An 8,004-nucleotide genomic window follows, 5' to 3' on the forward strand; every position below is an offset into this window, starting at 1 on the left:
ATGTACTCTTTGTTCAAGCCAAATCATTCCTTACTGATTCCCAAATATGACACTCCATTTTTTGCCTGCATATTTTTGTATAAGGTGTCCACAATACCTGAAATACTTTGTCTCCTCACATTCACTTCTTGATAACAGCTACTTCATGCCTGGCATTCATAGAATGCTCTTTTCTCACCTTCACCCCTTGGAATCCCTAGACCCCTTCAAGACTCGCCTCAAGTGCCACTTTCTACCTAAGACCCATTTCAATTCTCCTCACCATCCCAGTTTTCAGTGACAGCTCCTCCCTCCCTAGAATGTATTTGTATTTACCTTGAATTTATGTTATATTTACTTTTCTGGGTACATGTTGTTTCTTCTTAGTAGAAAAACTCCATAGGGCAAAGACTGATTTTTTCCCCTTCCGACAATATCTGGCTTATTCATTAGTCCTCTCTATCCACTCTGTGGTCCAGCCCAATCATAGCACTCCACCTCCATCCTTTCTGTCGAAGCTGGTAGCATTCTCCTTCCCCAAACTACCTCATAGTATTTTGTGTATAATTTGTGTTTCTTTATTTGCATGATGTCACCCCCTCCACCACCATTCAAATGTAAGCTTTTGAATACAGGGACTGTTTTATCTTTTTCTTCGCTTTTCCAGTACTTAAGGCAGATCTGGCACAATAAACACTATAAAAACTTGTTGCTTGATTTGTCTTTGCATCCCTTCTGTCAAGCACAATGGATGGCAAATATAGGTGGTACATAAATGCTTTTCAAATTAAAATGAATTAAATTGATAGAGATTGAATAAGGATGGAGAAATCAACAAGCTCAAATACAGTAAAAAGAAAATTAGGATGGAGGAAAATGCTTTTGCTTTGGTCATAACAAAGTCATTGGTAACATTCAAAATCCTGGAGAGGAAGGGATGATTTAGGAGTAGAATTCTGGAAGACGTAGAAGGGGTGAGTAGTCCAAAGGTGAGGAGCTGCCAGAACAAGAGACAATGTTCCATTTGCACCTGAAGGAAAAGAAGAGAGAATAAATCATTGTCATACACCTATAATTCTAACTGATAGACAGGGAAGCTGAAGCATGGTAAAACTTTGATAAATTGCAGTTCACAATTGATTTTGATCAAAATGAAATAATTTATTCACCTGTTCATAAGAGATTGTCCCTCTCCACAGAATTACTCGCTTCTGTTCAGGTTTTACAGGGCACTGAGCATGTCTATTTCCAGCAAGTCAGCTATACTGAATAAGACTATTGTTTTTTCTTTAAAAAAGAAAGCACAAAGTGCTTTGCACAAGGTGTTGATCATGCCCAGAATACTTTCTCTCATATTCACATCTTAATAGTGGCTTCTTTGAATCTGCCATGTATAGAATGCTCTTTCCTCACCCCAACATCCTGGAATCCCAAGTTCCCTTCAAGGTTCCTTTCAAGGCTCATCTCATGAGCCACCTTCTTCTCAAGGCCAATCCTGCTTCATCCTGATTGACTTTCATTGCCATGGCCACAGTCAAATTCAAAGTATAATGATCCTCCAAGATTGTTAGAATAACCAAGATGAATGAAACAATAATTGATTTATTCCACAGGAAGCCACTAAGGGTTCGAAGGGCTGGAAGAAATTTTGAGAGACTGGGGAGTCTATGCTTTTACTTCCTCACATTTATACCTTTTTGTATGTAGAAAATCTATTTTTCAACTATTCCAGAACAAAAATGCATACCAACCATATTATTAACCTCCCAACCCTAGAACTTCCTTATATTCAGGGCCATGCTCTTACATAAGTAGTTCCTCTTCCTATCATTTTTTCACTTCTATTTTTCCTGGAACCTGGCTGTTAGTCTTTCCTCATTGAAAAAAAAATAAAAATAGCTGGTCATCACCCCTATAAAAGAAATTTTCATTTCTTTCTGAAGACTTTTATCAACTCATCCTTTAGTTTTCTCTTCTTCATTGAAAAACAACTTGGATTCCTTTAAACTTTCCTTGTATGCTCCACTTTCTTTTTCAACCATAGGCTTAATATTAGTAGTGTTTCTCAGAACCCTCTGCAAGTTGTCTAGCTATAAGAGAGACTCCTTAGAAAATGAGGCAGTTAATGTTCAAGAACCCACAAGCATCCCCTGATGATGATAGTGGAACAACCTTTGGACTATGAATCTGGAGTCCTGGACTCGAGTCCTAACTCTGCTATGTGTACAAGAAGTCACATCTCTTATTTAACCCTTAGTTTCTTTATCTGAAAATAGGAATGATTTTTACCATTTTTGGGTTACCTAAGAAAGTTGTTCTGAGGATCAAATGAGGTAATGCATATTAAAGCATTTTGCAAACTGTAAAACAACCTGCAAATGTATAGTTTCATTATAGAGAACAGAATTCTTGGAGCCAAGGATATTCTGGGTTACAGAGGGACTCCCACAATTGCCCATATACTATCTGAGTGAAAGAAACATAGACAGGTGGTATGTGCCTCATTAGCAGGAATAAAAATAGATTTTTTTCCTCTATAAATATCGTTTAAAGGGTGAACAAGTGAGAGTTGATGAGCATGCCAGCCTTGAAGTAGCTGTTGTCAAAAAAAAGGGCAGAATATAGAGAAAATGTAGGAATACCAATCTGAAAAAAAATACCTTTTTTGTTTGCTAATGGAGGAGAAGATGTTGTAAAGTATTTTTAATCTATTTTTTCCATCCCTCAATCTCACTAATTAGAATTATTTTTAACTTCCCTCTTCACATCTTAAAATGGACCACAGCCAGCATTCCTCTTTATTCTACCCTCCCCATCCTACCGCCCCTTGCAAAACACCACTGTTCCTTTAATTGTGTAGGCAGCTTAGAATGTTGTCATGGAGATGGGGATGTGGGCCGTGATAGGCTGCTCCACTTTCCAGACCTGATTCTCAGCTTAAGGTGGATGGTTGTGATGCTTAAGGATACTAGTAATTAAACTTCTATCAAGAAAATTCATGTTTCAGATTGTCCTAAGAGTTTTTTGGGGGTGGGTGGGGGGCTTCATTATTCTTCTTTAAATTATGACTTCAGAAAAGCCCCAAATGTCAGTTTTAGAAAATGCTGTCTGACAGCACAGGGTTGAAATGCAAGCCGTAGTCTCAGTGGCATCTCAGGGGAGGGCATTGCTATAGTTTGGAAACGTTTGCCACCTACTGGTGCTAGCTGGGAAGTGCTAAGGAAATTATTTGTGAAGAACTTTCATTTATATTAGGGGACAAAAGAGAAAGGAATAATCAAAACACTAGGAGCTTTAAATTCATAACATGCTTTCTTGTTTCCAGGGTTTCACATAAATATATCCCGTTTGATCCTCACAATGGCTCTATGAGGGATGTAAGGCAAATATCCTTATCCCCATTTGACAAATGTAAAGTATGAACATTAAAATACTTTATGAATGTGAGTTTTTTGTTCATTCAGTAAACATTTATTAAGCACCTACTATGTGCCAGGCTCTGTGCTGGGTGCTGGGAATACAGAGACAAATGTGAAATAGTCTCTCTTTAGTTAACAGAACAGCTGGTGTTTATAAAAGCTTTAAGGTTTGCAACGTACTTTTCATGTGTGTCCTCATTTGATCCTTACTACAATTCTGTGAAGTAGGTGCTCTGATTATTCCCTCTTTACAGATGAGGAGACTAAGAAAGAGATTCAATGACTTGCTGAGGGTCACACAGCTAATAAATGCCACCTACTTGCCAATTCATTGAATTGGGAGGGTCTGGGGGAAACAACATGAACACAGATCAGTAAATACAAAATATTTATAAATAAATGGACAGTAATTTCTGGGACATAGGGAAAGGGAATACAATTAAATCTCACACAGGAAGTAGCACTTGAGATTTGAAGGGAACGAGGGCATCTAGGTGGCCCAGTGGATAGAGTGCTGGGCCTAGAGTCAGGAAGACCTGAGTTCAAATCCAACTTCAGACCTTTACTAGCTGTGTGACCCTGGGCAAGTCACATAACACTGTTTGCCTCAGTTTCTTCATCTGTCAAATGAGCTGGAGAAGGAAATGGTAAGCCACTCTAGTATCTTTGCCCAAAAAACAAACAAACACCCAAATGAGGTTATGAAGAGTTGGACACAACAACAAAAACATAAAGGATTCTCAGAGGCAGGTGTCAGGAAGGAGTATACTTTAGGCATTGGGGAGAGCCTGTGCAAAGACGTGGAAATGGGATACACAACTGAATATAATAAGAACATTAAGCAGTCATGGAAAAGAAGGGTTTGACTCATTCTGGTTGGCCCTGAAGGATAGAACTGGGATGAATAGGAGCTATAAGGGAGAGAGATTTTTTTTAAATCAATAACTTCAAAATAGGGTTTTATTAAGAAAATGAAAAATTATACACAAGTACAAAAAGGGCACCTTCTTTTTCTAGTGGCCCGTCTATCTCCCTTTTAGCCCATAGCATTTCCCTGAAAAAACTTTTTTGAAGGTTTATCAATGGGCAAAATAATTCTCCAGTTTCCAAGCAGCATCCCAGTTTATCAGATCTCATAGGTTTAATACACTTATAAATTTCCTCAACATTCCCCACATTAAAATTGAGAAATTTGAGGGTTTTTAAATTTTTGACCAATAATGAAATTGCAGACACTTGAAGTATTGACAAATTTCTAATCTACATCAGAGTGTCACAGAAGGCCCTTGCTTTGGAATACAAGATCATTTATCCTAATTGCATGTAAGACAAAGTGTCAACATTCATAAATCAAATCAAATTTCGACATAGACAGCATCAGATGTTATCACTGAGTTAAGTTTAAAGTGACACTTTTGCCTGATGGTGTTTGGAGATGCAAAACTATTTTTTTTTTCAGATTGCCTTTTAAGCACTCTTCTATTTAGAAACATTTTGTTAATGGGCAAATGAAGGTGCATAGAAAACAAAGCATGCTAGTTGTGTCTAATACTATTACTGTTTTATTTTTTTTTTCCAGATGGCCCCCATATGGCCTCATTGCATTCTTTTGTTTTGACCATATTCTGGTGAGAGTATTCCTCACTATAAATATAAGGGTAATAGTATACCTTTGAATCATGTGACTTTTCAGTATGTTTTTAAATTTATCTTATAGTAGTGAGTCAAAGTCCTCTGGATGAGTATAGCCAAAAAACTTCCAAATTCAATAAAAACTCCCTGATTCTGGGTCCTTTATATGGATGATAAGGAGAGAACATTTGGTTTTTCTCCCTGGTGACTACAGAGGCTCCGCACAGAGGGTACATCAGATTCCCTCTACCCTTCTTGCTTACGGAGCCAAGCCAAAGCTTCATATTATACTTTTCTCCTTGTCCAGGACTAATAAAGAAAGTGAGGCTCATGTAGGGCTAGGTTGTAGCAATAACATGAAGGTGCTAAACATACCATTGAACATTGGTCAGGAGCTTAAAACCTCAGATGACCACTCACTAAACCATAAAATCATCATTCCACAAAGCTTTTATTCACACAAAACTTGCACAGTAGCAAAAAAAAATTAAAACGTAACTAGGCCACATGTGGAAGAGCAATGTACAATAGGAGACTTGAATTTCTCAGTGGTATCAGAAAAATATATTTCCATAAATTGCATTTACAATTCTAGTGTTGTTTTTCAAGGTGTCTGAAGCTTCCCAGTGCTAGATGTAATTTCACCAGAATACATGCAAAAATTGTACAACATGAGAATCCATATTAATGTCACATAAAAGCACACAACTTATTTGTCATTCCAGCATGTTAGGTTTCTAAAAACAAAACAAACTAAAAACCTACATCCGGGTCCCATTTATTCTTCAATTATGCTTTTAGTCCCTCTTTTGTTATAGCCAGTCACTGTTAGTACGCTTCACCATGCCTTTCAGGATTATGTCACTCTCTGCCTGCTGGCTGTCAGGATTAAGGGACACCCCTCTCCCAGACTCACCTTCTTCCAGAGGTCTTCATTGTTGGCTCCAAAAGAGACACGAGGCTTGAAAGCGGCCTGGCACAGTTCATGAGCAGGTTTTAAATCATGGTCAAGTCTTTGGATATCAGTGATTGCATTGACTGAACTGGGATACTTGAAGTAATGATCAAGTAGAGCAATTAGGTGATCTGTTGTGCTAGTGATTCTTTGTAGTTCAGTGTCTGGTTCAAACAGACAAGTGTTTCAGCTCCTTTAACTCATTCCTCTAGCAATCTCTCCTTATTGTACATTTGAACCAAACAAAGCAAAGTCTTTAATACAATACAATTGTCATCTCTCTGAATTGGTCCAGCTCTGCACATACATGTTAAGCATTTTGTTAATGTGGGCTTATCCCTTTGCAACATCTTCACAAAAATCTGGAGTAATAATTTTCCATCCACCAAAACATTTACAAGTGTCAGGGATACCTGGGGGTTTTCAAGGGCTAGAACTGAGTAGCATTTCAATGCTTGCATGTGACCTTTGTGTGACACTGAAGTTAGCAGATGAGCAATATTCTGTATTGCTCTGTGGTTAAATAAAATTGTTTGGTGATCTGGTGCTCTGCAGTGATAAGAGAAGGTCTGGCAAATGTATTCTTGTGTATAATGAGATCTACCTAGCAGTGCTATGCTCCTCCGGAGTGAGTGGACTGGTAAAAATGGTACAAAAGCATCTAAAGTTAAGCTTCAATGAACTTGAAATCTTCTGATAATAATTCTTGCAGTAAGGCAGGATTAATGGGCCAATCCAGGAGATACCTGACATCATTTTCAGTACCCATAGCAAGACTTCCCAACACCACTGCACATTCAATTTTTAGCTCTGTGCTTGAAGTTTCTTGTTGAAGCACTTAGAAGAGTCTTGGAACTGCTCCTAAAATAATGAGGTTGGCTTCTGTTTGTTGTTTCCAACTACAGCATTTTTCATGTCTATAACACCTTGTCGAACTTTCTGGGGAACAGGTCATATTTGACCCTGTCACTTCCAAAAGGGCCTTCATATGGATTGAGGTCTCCAGCAGATGTGCCATCTTGGTCCTTTGGGAGAGAGACTTTACCTCAATATAAGAAAGAACTATTATATCTGTCCAAAAATAGAATTGGCTACTTCAGGAAGGAGTGAGTTCTTTTATTTTAGTCTGGCTGTTCAATTATCAGAAATTTTATAGAGGCATCATGTTTCATTTAGGGGGTTGGATTTGAGGTCCTGAGTTCCTTTGTAACTCAAACAAACATTCAGTGATTCAATTGATTAATGAGTGGAGGTAACTTAAATGTTGGGACTCAGGATTTAAGTAGGACCTTGAAGAATGGATAGAATTTCTTTAGTAGTTTAAAGTTGCACCGAGACTTTTGGGACACCTAGTATTGGCTTTGAGTTTTATAAAGTATCTTTCATACGTAATCATATTTAAACTTCATAACAGACTGAGGCTCAGAAAATTAAGTGCCGATGGTCACATGACTAAGTAATGTCAGAGGTAGAATTTGAACCCAGGTCTTTCTGCCTCCAAGTCCAGTATTCCAGCTTCAGATGAAGGGTACATTTGATTTAATAATAAGGAGATCTTTTAGGATCTTTGACTTAGAATCTTTGGTAGGGTAGGGCAGGGTGTGGGAGGGCTTTAGTGAGTAGATGGTGAGATGGTTGAGTCTTCCCTTCCTTGAAGTTTGTCAATAAAGAAAGTGAAAGAAAAGTAAGGATCTTCAAAGGGGCAACAGTGTTAAAGGCAGTATTTCTTGTTATTACAATATATCACTAAATATTTATTTTTCTTTTCACAAAGGTTACATTTCTCAGTCACAGAATCAGGAGGTTTGTGCAGCAGGCAGACATATTACATACTTTTTAATGCTTTTTTTTTAATTACTGTGTTTATTTTTCCAAGTTTCTACTTAGCTCTGGTGTTTTCATCAGTGATGCTTGAAAATCCTCTATTTATCAAAGGTCTAATTTTCCTTTTGTAAGATTCTCCTTAGCTTTGCTGGGGAAGTTATTCTTAGTTGTTGTTGTTGTTGTTGTTGTTGTGTG

At 37.8% G+C, this 8,004-nt stretch overlaps 1 pseudogene; it reads right to left on the minus strand.

Annotated features, from left to right (window-relative positions):
* Window positions 1-5,886: 5,886 nt before the first annotated feature.
* On the minus strand, window positions 5,887-7,003 carry LOC110216701 (armadillo repeat-containing protein 8 pseudogene; annotated as a pseudogene).
* Window positions 7,004-8,004: the final 1,001 nt, after the last annotated feature.

This window comes from Phascolarctos cinereus, unplaced genomic scaffold (assembly GCF_003287225.1).
Source record: "Phascolarctos cinereus isolate Bilbo 61053 unplaced genomic scaffold, phaCin_HiC Scaffold_5;HRSCAF=322, whole genome shotgun sequence".
NCBI lineage: Eukaryota > Metazoa > Chordata > Mammalia > Diprotodontia > Phascolarctidae > Phascolarctos > Phascolarctos cinereus.